Here is a 16,316-nt window from a genome sequence, read left to right as displayed (position 1 = left end):
TTGAATGACCAGCTGCTTCAAGGTCCTGATCTTACTAATACCCTCATTGGCGTCTTGACTAGGTTTAGACAAGAGCTCGTTGCCATGATGGCAGACATAGAATCAATGTTCTACCAAGTCAGAATCCCTGACGAAGATGCTGATCTTCTGCGTTTCCTTTGGTGGCCAGATGGCGACGTTAGTGAAGCGATGGTGGAATGTAGAATGGCCGTACACCTGTTTGGAGCCACATCATCTCCCAGCTGTGCAAGCTACGCTCTCAGAAAAACTGCAGAAGATGGCAAGGGCAAAGCACCATCCGAGGCTGTGGAGACAATCTTCAGAAACTTTTATGTCGATGACTGTCTGAAGTCCGTGTCAACAGAAGACGATGCCATCGCACTGTCAAGAGACCTTAGAACTCTGAGTTCGAATGGAGGATTCCATCTGACTAAGTGGATAAGCAACAGCAGAGCAGTTCTAGCTTCTATCCCAGAAAAGGAAAGAGCCACTGAAGTCAAAGATCTGGACCTGAGCCACGATGTCCTTCCTATCGAGAGAGCTCTTGGTGTACAATGGTGCATCGAGTCAGACACGTTCAACTTCAGGATAATGGTGAACGAAAGACCATCCACAAGACGAGGGATTCTCTCCGTGGTCAGTTCCATCTACGACCCTCTCGGATTCCTGGCACCACTCATTCTGCCGGTGCAGCTGATGCTACGAGAGCTGTGTAGAGACAAGAGAGGATGGGATGAAGATATCCCAGAAGGTCAAGCTCAGAGATGGCACAGATGGCTGACAGATTTGCAACAACTTTCTAGCTTCAACGTCAGTAGATGCATCAAGCCCGCGAGTTTTGGAGTTACAAAGACGGCTCAACTACATCATTTCTCGGACGCCAGTGAGGACGGCTATGGCACGGCTACCTACCTCTTGCTGACAAATCAACAGGGCCAGAAACATTGTGCCTTCCTCATGGGAAAATCCAGGGTGGCTCCGCTGAAGCAGGTCACCATCCCGAGACTGGAATTGACGGCAGCGGTTGTTGCAGTTAAAGTTGACCAGGTGATGCGTAAAGAGTTACAGCTCCCATTAGAAGAATCTGTCTTCTGGACGGATAGCACGACGGTGCTGAAGTATATAGAGAATGAGAAGATACGCTTCAAGACCTTCGTAGCAAACAGAACCTCATCCATTAGAGAAGCTACACAACCATCTCAATGGAGGTATGTAAACACCTCATTAAACCCAGCAGATCAAGCCTCACGGGGATTGAAGGCTGAAAACTTCATGAGGAGTGAAACTTGGGTACAAGGCCCAAGTTATCTGCTGGAAACAGAGAGATCATGGCCAGAAAGACCAGATATGCCAAGTCAGATTACTGAAGACGACGTCGAAGTCAAGAGATCAGTCACAGTAAATTTCATAACTACGAAAGAGAACTTTGACACAGTGAACAAGCTTGTTAACCATTTCTCAGGATGGCACCAGTTGAGGAAAGCAGTTGCATGGTTTCTAAGGTTGAAAGAGTTGCTGCTACACCTGAGCGGTAAGAGAAAAGAGTACTGAGCCACTATCAGTCAGTCTGAAAGTAACCCTGATAAGCAGAGAATGCTTCTACAGCAGTATATGCATCAGCACAAGACCACATTGAGCAAGAATTCATTGACCGTGGAGGATTTGGCCAAGGCTGAGAAGGAGATAGTTTGCTTCAGTCAAAGACAAAGATACCCAGAAGAAACCGAAGCTCTACAGCAAAATACTCTAATCAAGAAAGGTAGTCATATCTACAAGCTGGACCCTACACTGCAAGATGGAGTACTGAGGGTGGGAGGGAGACTAAACAAATCTGCTATGCCAGAGGAGGCCAAGCATCCTGCTATCCTTTCTAAGGACCTCCGGGTTGCTACTCTCATTCTTCAGCATATACACCAGAGTATTGGACACAGTGGGAGAAATCACGTGCTTGCGAAGCTAAGACAAAGATACTGGATTCCAGGAGCTAATTCCGTAATAAGAAAAATACTCTCTGAATGTATTGTTTGCAGACGGTTACACGCTAGAGCTGGGGAGCAGAAAATGGCAGACCTGCCTGAAGACCGTTTGTTACCAGACAAGCCCCCATTTACAAACGTAGGGGTGGACTATTTCGGGCCTTTCGAGGTAAAGCGAGGACGGAGCCTTGTCAAGAGATATGGTGTGCTTTTCACTTGTTTGACCATCAGAGCAGTTCATATTGAGGTGGCACACACGCTTGACACTGATTCCTGTATTAACGCCTTGCGGCGCTTTGTCTGTAGAAGAGGACAGGTGTCCATTATGCGTTCTGATAATGGCACTAATTTTGTCGGAGCGGAGAGAGAACTACGGGAAGCTATTGAAGGTTGGAATCAGCTTAAAATACAGGAAGCCATGATGCAAACAGGAATTAAGTGGATCTTCAATCCTCCGGCTGCATCCCACCACGGAGGTGTCTGGGAAAGACAGATACGCACCGTAAGAAAACTACTCAGTTCTGTACTGAAGCAGCAAGCGCTGGACGACGAGGGACTCCAAACCGTTCTGTGCGAGGTCGAAGCCATCATTAATGACCGACCGATAACCAAGACATCAGATGATCCCAATGACCTCGAAGCCCTGACTCCGAACCACCTGTTGTTGTTGAAAACACAGCCAGCCATGCCCCCGGGAGTCTTCAAAAAGGAAGATCTGTATGCCCGTCGGAAGTGGAGGCAAGTTCAGTATATGTCAGACCTCTTCTGGACCAGATGGACAAGAGACTACTTACCTCTGCTACAGGAGCGTCAAAAATGGTCCAAAATAAAGAGGAACTTCATCGTCGGAGACATTGTCTTAATTCTGGATGATTCAGCCCCTTGAAATTCTTGGTTGATGGGAAAAATAATTAAGACCATGCCAGACTCCAGAGGCGTCGTTCGTTGCGTCTGTTTGCAAACCAAGACCAGTACCCTGGAGAGACCGATCACAAAGCTCTGCCTGCTACAAGAAGCAGCGTGAAAAGCTCCTGAACGAAAGAAAAAAGTGGACACTTGTATTGTAAATATGTTGAACTCATTAGTTTATGACTCTTAATGTTTGAGTAATTGATATGCTTCATGTGCCTAGTCAATTAGGGGCCGGAATGTAAGAGCCATAAAAGCTTAAGAAAATACTTTAAAATAGTGGCTAAATGGCATAATACAGTTAATTTACCTGAACGACTTATTGTATTAAGAAACCCTCTATTTTCTTGCTCCAGTAGTATAGTCCGACACCCCCTTCATTCTTGCCACAATGGAACAGTCCCTAAGCCACACATGGGTGCAGCCATCTTACAGTTTTAAACTGCACGTGGTGAAAGAGGCAGAAGCTGTGAGGTTTGGAGCAGTACAGTTTTTGACCGTGTTTGTTTATACGTGTTTGCTTTGTAATTCTGTTTGTTAAGTGTTATAGTAAACCATTTAAAAGACAAAGCTACGTTTGGGAACGTTTTATTTTGACACGCGTCTACTCGATGTTAAAAGCCCCACAGCCCAGTGGCCTGCCTGTTTGGAAACTAAGAAGCGCCACTACAGGGCGGGTTCCATGTGGTTTGAAGTCAGGTTCGAAATTTTTTAAACTTTAACTTCTCACCCGATCCAAACCTACCTGTTATTGAGGGTTAAAATGACCCACCCTTCCTTGACAAGAAGGGACAGAATGTTTAAAAATAAGAGTGTAACAGAAAAAAGGCTAAAACAAGAAAAAATGGTAAAATGACAAAATTAAAAGCTCTATATCTGAATGCACGCAGCATTCATAACAAGATAAATGAGTTGACAGCACAAATAGATACAAATGGGTATGATCTGATCACCATTAAGAGACGTGGTTGCAAGGCGACCAGGGTGGGAACTGAATATTCCAGGGTATATGATAATTCGGAAGGATAGAAAGAAAGGAAAGGGAGGTGGGGTGGCTTTGTTGGTAAAAGATGGGATCAGTGCAGTGGTGAGAAGTGATATTAGCTCAAAAGATCAAGATGTAGAATCGGTTTGGGTGGAGATAAAAAATAATAAGGGGAAAAGTGTCTGGTGGGCGTAGTCTACAGGCCCCCGAACAGTAGCAATACTGTTGGACAGAGCATAAATAAACAAATAATGGAGGCCTGTAAAAAGGTACGTTAATAAACATGGGTGATTTTAATCTCCATATTGATTGGACAAATCAAATTGGCCATGGTAGCCTAGAGGAGGAGTTTATAGAGTGCATCCAGGATGTTTTCCTAGAACAGTATGTAATGGAACCAACCAGGAAGCAGGCTATCTTGGATGTGGTACTATGTAATGAGACAGAATTAATAAATGACCTCATAGTAAAGGATCCTCTAGGAAAGAGTGATCCTAGTAAAATTTCAAATTCAGTTGGAGGGTGAGAAAGTTGTATCCCAAACCAGTGTCCTGATCTTAAACAAAGGCAATTATAATGGCATGAGGGCAGAACTGGCTAAAATGGACTGGAAAAACAAATTAAAGGGTAAGAAAGTTGAAATGCTGTGGCGGACATTTAAGGCGATATTCTATAACTCTCAACAAAAATATATTCCAGTGCGAAAGAAAGATTTTAAGAGAAGGGAGCAACATCCGTGGCTAACTAAGTAAGTAAAGGATGGTATCAAATTGAAAATGAAGGCATACAATGTTGCCAAGATTGGTGGGAGACCAGAGGATTGGGAAATTTTTTTAAACCAGCAAAGGATGACTAAAAAAAAATAAAGAGAGAGAAGATGAATTATGAAAGTAAGCTGTCAAGAAACATTAAAACAGATAGTAAGAGCTTCTAAAGGAAAAGGGTAGTTAAAGTAAATGTTGGTCCCTTAGTGGATGAGACTGGGGAATTAATAATGGGGAACGGGGAAATGGCAGAGACACTGAACAAATATTTTGTATCTGTCTTCACGGTAAAAGACACTAAAAACATCCCAATAATGGATAATCAAGGGTCCACAGGGAGTGGGGAACTAAAGACAATCACAATCACTAAGGAAATAGTACTCGGTAAAATAATGGGACTAAAAGACAACAAGTCCCCTGGACCGGATGGCCTGCATCCTAGGATCTTAAAAGAAGCGCCTGCAGAGATAGTGTAGCATTGGTTGCAATATACCAAAATTCCCTGGACTCTGGAGAGGTCCCAGTGGATTGGAGAACCGCTAATGTAACACCCCTATTTAAGAAAGGAGGGAGACAGAAAGCAGGAAACTATAGACCAGTTAGCCTAACATCTGTCATTAGGAAAATGCTGGAGTCCTTCATTAAGGAAGCAGTAGCAGGGCATTTGGAAAAACATACTGCAGTCAAACAGAGTCAGCATGGTTTTAGGAAAGGGAAATCATGTTTAACAAATTTGCTGGAGATCTTTGAGGATGTAACAAGCAGGGTGTACAAGGGTGAGCCAGTGGATGTGGTGTATTTGGATTTCCAGAAGGCATTCGATAAGGTGCCACATAAAAGGTTACTGCATAAGATAAGAGCTCACGGAGTTGGGGGTAATATATTAGCATGGGTAGAGAACTGGCTACCTAACAGAAAGCAGAGAGTCAGGATAAATGGGTAATTTTCTGGTTGGCAAACGGTAACTAGTGGGGTGCCACAAGGATCGGTGCTGGGGCCCCAACTATTTACAATCTACATTAATGACTTGGATGAAGGGATCGAGTGTAATGTAGCCAAGTTTGCAGATGATACAAAGATGGGTGGGAAAGCAAATTGTGCAGAGGACTCAATGGGCTGGAGTTGGGCTCGTGTAATCTGCATTTCATGTTATCCACACGAATCTAAATCGATGTGGGAGATTGATGCAAATTTAACTTAATTAACCAATTGAGTTCCAGCGTGTGGGAACCCATGGCAAATGAGTTTTTCCAGTCTGAAAGTCGCCTCCGATGACGTCATCATTGCTGCTGGGTGATTGGGCAGATGCATGGCTGATGCAGTATAATGTGGATAAATGCGAGGTTATCCACTTTGGTGTCGAAAACAGGAAGGCAGATTATTATCTGAACGGCAATAGATTGGGAGAAGCGGAAGTGCAACAAGACCTGGGTGTCCTTGTGCACCAGTTGCTGAAGGTAAGCATGCAGGTGCAGCAGGTGGCTAAGAAGGCAAATGGTATGTTGGCCTTCGTAGCGAGAGGATTCGAGTAAAGGAACAAGGATGTCTTGCTGCAGTTGTGCAGGGCCTTGGTGAGACCACATCTTGAGTATTGTGTGCAGTTTTGGTCACCTTTTCGGAGGAAGGATGTTCTTGCCATGGAGGGAGTGCAGCGAAGATTCACCAGACTGATACCTGGGATGGCAGGAATGACGTATGAGGAGAGATTGGGTTGATTGGGCTTGTACTCGCTGGAGTTTAGAAGAATGAGAGGGGATCTCATTGAAACTTATAAAATTCTAACAGGACTAGACAGACTAGATGCAGGAAGGATGTTCCCAATGGCGGGGGAATCCAGAACCAGGGGTCACAGTCTAAAGATAAGGGATAAGCCATTTAGGACAAAGATGAGGAGCAATTTCTTCACCCCGAGAGTGGTGAACCTGTGGAATTCTCTACCACAGAAGGCAGTTGAGGCCAGTTCTTTAAATATATTCAAGAAGGAGTTAGATATATTTCTTAAGGCTAAAGGGATCAAGGGATATGGGGAGAAGGCAGGGACAGGGTACTGAATTTGGATGATCAGCCATGATCTCATTAATTGGAGGAACAGGCTTGAGGGGCCAAATGGCCTACTCCTGCTCCTATCTTCTATGTTTCTATGCTGCATTTAAGGTCTGCAACAAGCCTTGCTTCTTCTGCAAACTGCCAACCTTTTTGGCCTTTGCTGCTACAGATACCTGGAGGCAGAATGGCCAGTGAAAGACCTAGGTCTGCTCCAAGATTTGACGACGTTGACTTGCAGGCTTTAGTGGAGGGAGCAAGAGCTCATATGGAGGTGCTCTTCCCTTCATCAGGAAGAAGCCTCCCCAGCAGACCAAGGCTGTGTGGCTGCAAGTGGCAGAGGAGGTCAACACATTATCGGTAACCCGCAGAACCTGGATAAAGTGCAGGAAGAGATTTCATGACCTTCTGCGCACTGGAAAAGTGAGTATGAATTTCCCATCACCCTCAATCTGATCCCCATTGCCTCTCCTCAACAGCACTCAGCTTTAGCAATCTCTTCCTCCACATCCCACTTGACACTGACATCCATGCACCCTTACCCATTCCATCTCTCTCTATGGTCACATTCACTTATCTAATCGACTATGCAGCCCTCACACTCCCCATCATTGTGATGCTATGAAAACAACTGACAACACACAGGGAGGGCCCTTGGTCTTGCCACCTCACTCCATCTTTGTCTCCTTCTAAGTATCTATGCTATGGAATCTCTACACTCATTCCTTCATTCTCACTCAACCTCCACTTGTCTCCCTCATTGCAGGAAAAGAGAGCTCACAATAAGCGAGAAAGAGCGAGGACAGGAGGAGGGCCACCCTCAGTAGCACACCTCACCCCCTGGGAGGAGGCAGTCCTGGTGATCATAGGACTGGAGGACGATACGCAAGTGGGGGATGGACAGAGGGGTGCATCACAGCATGTTGGTGACAGAATAGTTTTCCATCTCTCTCATTGACATTGCATGAGTCGCTGATAATGATTCTGAAGCTCTAACAGATGGACTAATGATCATCTGCAATATGCAATGTGCATGTAACCTTGGCATCACATCTCTGACTCTTTACTTTACTCCCCCACAGGACCATCACAAGCACCCGTCCCCACTAGCCAGGAGGAACAGCATGAACATCAAGTTTCCTCAGAGGAAGCTGCAATCTCTGAGGGCGCAGCTTCAGCAGAATTAAGCGCACCCAGCACCAGCGCCGACACTCACACCTCGGTGGGACCTTCGGGACATAGAGTAGTGTTATCACCTGGTGTATCACAGCTCACAAGTGAGCATCAGCAGATGGTGGAGATATGGACAGCAGTGGAGAATCCTAGTCAGAGGGCGCAGGACTCTGCCAGCTTGGCTCAGCTGCATGTCGACCCTCTGTCTTGGGTCCATCCATAAGATCAGCGGTGCTGGAACTCCAGGAACAGATGCAGGAGTGTCTGGCAGGTTTTGTCTCCAAGGCCACTGCAAGTGTGGAGTGAATGGAGGAGCCCATAGCGAACATGAGCAGAGCCTTTATGGAGTCACTGGCGCATGATGGTTATCTATTGAACAGAGAAACCAGACCTTCATGGAAGTCCTTCTGAGTAGGACTGCCAGTGCAGATACAGGTCCCCATGGCCCCCCTGATGTGCAGCAAGGTGCTCTCAAGCCACTTGCAAGCGCTGAGGGGGACCTGACCCATGAGAGGGAAGTTGGTGACAGACATCAAGGAAGTGGGGGGCTCCTCTCCAAGCGCTCACACTTCCATGCCACTGCAGAACCCTCAGTCAGAGCCCCACCAGAGTCCACACCCATCTGAGATCGGCGTCTCAACCCTTGCACAGCCGCAGGAACAGCAGACTGTTGACGAGCGCACACAGTTTTGCCACCCCAGAGGATGCCCGCCAAAGCTGTCGAACAGGAGCAGCAAGAAAGTGAGCAAGGGGCCTCCACATCTGCTGAAGCCACAGGGGAAGCACCACGTAGGAACACGTGTAAGAGAAAGATACTGCACAAATAGCCACAAGGTTAGTCACTTGGGTGAAATTTGATGTTTTATGTGTAAAAGCCATCAGATGAATAATATAAATAAAACATCTGATGGCTACTGCTGTAGTTGTGGTTTGTGTCGTTTCGTGAATGGGACTTCCATATTGAGGGCTTAGGATTACTTGCAATTGTCAGTATGGTGGCCAAATTGCTAGGAATCAGCTGGTTCTTGGCCATTGTCGATGCTCAGGTAAGAAGCTCTCAGGCAAAAGTGCTTGAGTGGCTAGGCTAAGCAAATCTGGCCAAGATGAGTGCGTTCCTTGCATCCTGGGCAGTTATGTTCTCGTGTACTGCTGCCGCTGGTTGATGGGCCTCTGCAAGATTTTAATTTTCGCTCTCCTCCTCCTCCTCATCTGAGGAGGATATGTGAGGAGCCACTTGGTCCTCAGGAATCCGCAAGCCACGACGATGTGCCATGTTGTGAAGTGCACAGCAAACCACGACAATTCTGGAGACCCTGGCTGCTGAGTACTGCAGGGCTCCACCTGATCTATCCAGGCATCTGAAGCGCATCTTCAGCAAACCGATGGTTTGTTCGACTATGGCTCTGGTGGACATGTGGCTGGAGTTGTAACTCTCCTCAGCTTCGTTGGATGGCCTCCTCAATGGCATCATTAGCCACGTCCTCAGGGGATAGCCCTTGTCTCCAAGTAGCCATCCGTTAAGCTGGCGGACTGAATAGCGGAGGCACACTAGACTGGCGCAGTATGAAGGAGTCATGGCAACTGTCAGGGTACTTGGCACAAACATGCAAAATGTCCTTCCTGTGGTCACATACCAGCTGAACGTTGAGGGAGTGGAAGCCCTTGCAGTTGACAAAAATACCTGGATTGCGATGGGGTGCCTTAAGGGCCACATGTGTGCAGTCAACGATGCCCTGCACCCTTCAGGTGGGTGAGCAGCAGCTTGGTGCTCCTGCTGCTGCTGCTGATGTTAGTGCTGCTGTTGTTCCTGGTTCTGCTGTTGCCGCAGCTGGTCTTCTTCCTCATCTAATGCCCAGAAGGGAAGGAAATAAATGGCTCCCATGCTTCTGGTATATGCCTCAGTTGAGGAAGCGCTCAGTGAAGGTGGCGAGAGGGGTTTCCCAGGAGGTCACACTGGAGATGGGTGTCAGGTTCCAAACTTCCACAGCTGTGGTTATGCCTTCTAAAAGTTCCCCCAGACCTGAGACTGCAAAGTCCTGCCACCTACAAATGATGGCTGGTCAAATCTACTATTTAATGGTTGGCCCGCAGCTGAGAGTCAGCAATCCAATTGCGCTCCCACCAGGTTTCACCATCGTGTTTCAGAGCAGGTGTGTTTCATGTGGGAAAAGGGTTAAAATCGCAAAGGCCTATCAAAATGGCATTATAGAGCCAATTTAGTGCTTGTTAAGGGCCTTAAAGGCCTATCCCGCCTCTTGGAGGTGGGACGGAGACGGGACCACTAGATACAAATTATTTATAATTGTTTGGAGGCGGGATGGAGGCGGGCTTGGGCCCGCCCACCAGTTTATGTAAGTTTAACCCCCACACGCCTCCAATGCCGCCTCCATGGCCCAATGAAAATCCAGCCTAAAGAATCTGCAAAGGGGTATAGACAGGCTAGGTGAGTGGGCAAGTGGGCAAACATTTGGCAGATGGAGTATAATGTGGGAAAGTGCAAGGTTATCCACTTTGGCAGGAAAAATAAAAAAAGCAAACTATTATTTAAATGGAGAGAGATTACAAAATGCTACAGTTCAGAGGGACCTGGGGATCCTTGTGCATGAAACGCAAAAATTTAGCATGCAGGTACAGCAAGTAATCAAAAAGGCAAATGGAACGTTGGCCTTTATTTCAAGGGGGTTGGAGTATAAAAGCAGGGAAGTCCTGCTACAAACTGTACAAGGTACTGGTGAGAACATACCTTGAGTACTGCGTATAGTTTTGGTCTCCTTATTTAAGGAAAGATATACTTGCATTGGATGCAATTCAAAGACGATTCACTAGGTTAATTCCAGAGATGAGGAATTTGACTTATGAGGAAAGGTTGAGCAGGCTGGGCCTATACTCATTGGAATTTAGAAGAATGAGAGGCGATCTTTTCGAAAGGTATAAGCTACTGAGGGGGCTCGACAGGATAGATGCAGAGAGGATGTTTCCCCTCATGGGGAAATCTAGAACTCGGGGGCACAGTCTCAGAATAAAGGGTCACCCTTTTAGAACTGAGATGAGGAGGAACTTCTCTCAGAGGGTCGTAAATTTGTGGAATTCTCTGCTCCAGAGAGCCGTGGAGGCTGGGCCATTAAATACATTTAAAGTGGAGATAGACAGATTTTTGCAAGATAAGGGATTGAAGGGCTATGGGGAGCGGTTTGGGAAGTGGCTTTGAGCCCAAGATCAGGCATCATCTTATTGAATGGCGGAGCAGGCTCGAGGGGCCAAGTGGCCTATTCCTGCTCCTATTTCTTATGTTCTTATGTTCTTAAATCTGGATTCAGGGACCTACAGAAGACTTTAAAATTTCCTTTTATGTTAGCTGCCAATCTATTCTCATACTCTCTCTTTGTCCCTCCTATTTACTTTTTCACTTCCCCTCTGAACTTTCTATATTTAGCCTGATTCTCAGATGTATTCTCGACCTGACTTCTGTCATATGTGCTCTTTATCTGCTTCATCTTACTCTCTATCTCTTTCAGCATCCAGGGAGCTCTGACTTTAGTTGCCCTACCTTTCCCCCTAGTGGGAATGTACCTCGGCTGTACCCGAACTATTTCCTCTTTAAAGCCAGTTCATTGTTCGATTACTGTTTTGCCTGTCAATCTTTGAATAGCTGTCACCCATTTTACACTATCACGCAAAGTCAAAATTCCTCTCAAACAGTCTCCACTGTCTACACATGAGATCAATGCACTCATAATTTTCCTTTGGAAGAGCGGGCTGTTGATATCAAAGTCCCTCTGCTCCTTAGCTGAGGGCGATGATTTTGCAAACCTCTGTGGAAGAATGGCTCATTCCCTATTTTCTGATCCCAGATCCTTCTTCTCATGAGTGTTCTGTGCTTCACCCAGTGATAAATCCTCTGATTTACGGATGGTGGCCATTCCTCCACACTGCTCTAAACCTGCCCCCCATCATCCCAAGGAAAAAGAGGTGGATTTCTGGTGGGCTTGCATGAACTGTCAATGATCCTGCCTCGCCAGCTTGCTGGCAAATTGAGACAAATCCAGTCTTTTGAAGGTATACTCAAACGATCCCCATTCACAAAGAGCTGCAAATTCCCATGATTAATTTAGATGGTAAGCTATTCTTTGACTATGGCAGAGAATGTTTCTCCCCAGTTGAAATACCTTAGATAATTGAAAAGTCATCAAACATACCATAAAACTGATAAAGTCCACTGCCTATGCATTCAATCAACATTAACAAATTAAAGCCACGGTTATTTTCAACCGGAGCCAGTCAGAGACTCACTGATATGGATGCAATACCTCATTAGTTCTCATCTAGGAAACCTGACTAGATTCCACGCTAAATATTTATTGAACCATTTTTGTGTGAGCCTAGGTTATTAATCCCTCATTTGACATTACTCATAAGTAATTCAAATCCATAATTAATACACGTAAAAATATACTTTTATCACATCTTCCCTCCACCCCTCCCACCACATCTGGAGCAAGCATCCATACATCTGGCAATTATAGACTAAAAGATACGACTTTTTGCAAAATTGTCTGCAAAAAATAAAATGTCTAACTTTTAATCGGGTGCTGCAGGAACAGGATATCCTGCCCCCAAATCAGTTTATGTCCCCAACAAAAATAGTTCAGACCAAGTCAAAAACTCCTTTAAAAAGTGTTTAATTAATTACCTGTTTGAGAATGAGACTGGTACAATTAGATTCATGATCTGTTTCCTTTAAGGTTCGCCTGTTAGTCTCAGGCATTCAGCATTCAAGGCCTAGAATTATTTTTTTTGCCAGGGTCTACACAAGTGCCCTGAGCATAGCTCTTCACAGGCCTTAGAAGAGGACACAAAGGGGGAAAAATGTGTACTGTTAGCACCTCCCATTAGCGCCAGCAGATGGAGCAAATGGGGCGCTAGAGCAGTATCGCCGGGGCGAAGCAAAACCAGCACCACACGCCAAATCCGGCCCACCTGTAGCGCTGCCCATAAGAGGTATCGCCGGGAACATCAATGCCAATTAGATCATGACGTCAATGAGTGTCCAACGCTCACTGACCGCCCGATTTGCTAAATTGATTATCGCCGTCTACCTCAGCACCTGGAGTAAACACTGACAGGGAGAGCTGGTGTGCAGCACCAGGAAGCCGGCTCCAGGGACGTTATTTAAAGGGATCATCAATAATCACTTGTTGCTGTCAGGTAAGTGCAGTTTCAGTGGTTTCCTGTCAGTTTTACCCACTGCAACAGTTTCATTCAGTAATTTCAAGGTTCTTTTGTAGCAGGAGACTTCTGGTAACTAAAAAGTAGCTACATTTATTCTTCAAAGATTCAAACTGCTACACTTGGTAACATTAATGGGGGCTGTACTGGCACGCCACCTCGCACTCCAGGATCTACGGTGGAGGGAGCAGAGGCAGCGAGAAATACAGGAACATGTACTCAGAAATGAGGAGGGACATCAGGGCTCTCACCAGGAGGCCTTACCCTCCAAAAGTATTCTGAGAGCACTTCTCCTACCTTCAATTAAGCGAGGAGCAGTGTATTAGATGGCTCTGCTTCACCAAGGAGGTGGTCACAGAACTCTGCCACTTCCTCCAAACAGACCTCTAGCCTCACACCAGGATGACATAAAGCCCAGATCCCCTTTGCTCACCACATCCCCATTATTCCATTCCACTTACAGGCCATATCACACCGCAAAGCTAAAATGACAGACACGACAAAAGAATGGTAAGTGAAGTAATACATTTATCAAAATTCAGTGAACACATATTTACACCAAAAATATTAACTATTCACCTGTGTGCAATCCCTAAGTGCCTGTCATTACTGTGCCTTTGCCTACTCTAGTGCTCCTACGAAGTGCTAGCCCAGTGCTGCAGCACGGCTGGTGGAAGGCTGCTGAGTGGCCATGGGGGAGACATCAGATGGCTTTGCAGGATGCCCTCAAACAGCTCTGGACCTGCAAGGCCCGGCTGTAGACTGTACCAGCTCAGCATGGGTGGCAGCAGACTGGGATGGCTGGATGACGGGCAGCAACAAGAGCAATGGTGGAGTGCCGGTGATGGGAGCCGGAATGCTGTCATCCTGAGAGAGGACAGCAGGGTCCTGCTCCACTGACCCACTGCCACTCCCCCAGGGCAGCACCTCAGCATCCCTAGCAATCTGTTGGAACACAGATTGCTGGCCTGCTGTGACACCGTGAAAGCCCCAGTTGGCGGTGGTAGACCCAGCCATGATGGCAGCAGTCAGAGCTTGGGTGGCATTAAGCCGAGACTGCATGAGAGCAGTCTGAGATTGGATGCCAGCAAGTATAGACTCCATTACAGTACTAAGACGTTGCATCGCTTCCGACTGTGCTGCATTGGAAGCTGCCAGATCGCCCATCAGACGTGGCATCAGGTCTGGGTCGTCACGGTCTCTTTGGGAATCCACCATCCTTTGCAGACTGGAAATGATGGGCTCCATGGTGTGCACAGAGCTCTGTACAATGTTGGAGGCGGACTCCTCCACGCTCCTTATCATTGCTGAGAGGCTCTCAGGCACTCTTGCCATTGCTCTATCACCTCCATGTGCATGCCCATCACCCTTCTTCTAAAGGCCTTCCCATTGAGGTCCTCATCTTAGTCCTGTGCAGCAGAACTCGTGCGTGAGCTTGCCCTCTGAGGAGCTGGCCCCCAAGCTGCCCTTTCCCCCTGGCCTTACTGTAGCCGGCTTGGCCCCGGTGCCTCAAGCTGTGCAGATTCTGCTACTATACTAGCCTCTAAAGAATGTGTAATGCCAGTATCTGAGCTGGTGTCTGCGGGTGAGAGATACATTGGTGTGGTGTGTTCTTCCTGCTCCTCTTCTCCCACCTCAATCCCTACCGTGTCCTCAGAGACAGGCTGCTCAGGTGCTTGCTGAGTATCTGAAAGCATAAAGAGTTGGGTTATGGTGAGGGGAGGGGGGCAGGAAGGCAGAAATGCATGCAAACAGCATGAGTAGCTTGAAAGTGCGAAACGCTTGTGGGGTGAGGGCCAAGTGGGATGTGAGAAGAAGGAGTAGGGATGAACATACCATTGTTGTCTCCAATGGGGTCAACATCACCGGTGGCCACGGCGCCCACCACCTAGCACCCAATGATTTCCAGCACTCGATTCTCCAATGCTGCCTGAGACGTGCTGCTCTACCTCCTTCCACATGGTGCGGAAAACTTGTGGCAAGGGCTTCCTGCCACTTGTCGGGTAGAGCAGCACTCTCCATCCCTCCATAGCAAAACCAATACCTCCAATGGGAAGGTTCATTGATGCTGTAGCACCTCATTCTCAGCATTGCTGGCTGTGCAGCAGCCTCAGCAAGCAGAAGCAGAACAAGAAGAAGCAGCGGGAGGACTGAACCAGGTGTGCTCATGGAAGATCCACGCCCCATGATTCCATTAAGCAATGAAGAAAGCTTCTGGCAATCATGACTGGTGATGAGACTGCACCTAATATTGGTCCACTGTTTAAGTCTAAAGCCAATGAGCTTGGGTTTTAAGACTTGATTTAGGACTCCAATCATTTTATTCAGCAGTGAGCTGAATTTTGCATGCAGTCTAAAGCAATTGCGCCTGGCACTAATTCTCCAACTTTTCTACTGGCACTGCCCATTCCTTGGCTATAACAAATTTCTAGCACAAAGGCCTAGAAATTCATAGACTTACCGCTGGCTATTAAGGCCTTTTTCGGGAAAAAAATGCCAGCTGCCTCATTCCCACCCACCTCCGGCGTGGGACTCAGCGGCCGCAATTTTGGTAGGGGCTACACTGCTGCCGTTGTAAATGTAAATCAGCTGAGGCTGATGACAGTCGGTATGCAACGACAACTTGACGCCATGTCTGCAAACTTTAACTTTTTCGCTGAGTTCACCGCCTGGTCCTAAGCTTGCTTAGAAAAGCGTGCGTGAAGCAGACCTACAGAGACACGGTCAGCTCTTCTTAAAGGGACACACACATCTTTCAGGTAAGTTTGGATTTAAGCTTTGGACCTTTTTATATTTTATTGAAGTAGTGGCTTTGTGCAATAGATGTTAAAAGTTTTAAAAATGTGCAGGGAGTGCAGCTGGGCACTTGCAAGGCTTCGGATTTTAAAGGAAGGCCTCTGAGAAGACAGAAAATGCTGCAAATACACAGCAGGTCAGGCAGCATCCGTGGTGAGAGAAATAGAGCTCACATCAAGATGCTACCTTGCCTGCTGAGTATTTCCTGCTTTTATTTTAGATTTCCAGCATCCACTCGGAGAGGGAAGAGGAAGAAGCGGAAGGAAGGATGTGACCCAGATAGCCCCCATCTGTTCCGGGATCACAGTGACCACAACCCCAATTCCCCTTTCAACATCTGTCCCACATCTTACGTTCCCTCTGTTACTGACCATCACAGCGTCCTCTTGGCCACAATGCTGAAATAAAAACTACCAGAAAGCAAACTTTTCAATTCAATGTTAT

Source organism: Somniosus microcephalus, chromosome 1 (genome assembly GCF_052327205.1).
Source record: "Somniosus microcephalus isolate GS21.2 chromosome 1, FLI_Smic_1.0, whole genome shotgun sequence".
Taxonomy (NCBI): Eukaryota; Metazoa; Chordata; class Chondrichthyes; order Squaliformes; family Somniosidae; genus Somniosus; species Somniosus microcephalus.
The sequence above is the reverse complement of the archived record's forward strand: the minus strand, read 5'-3'. Positions refer to the sequence as shown.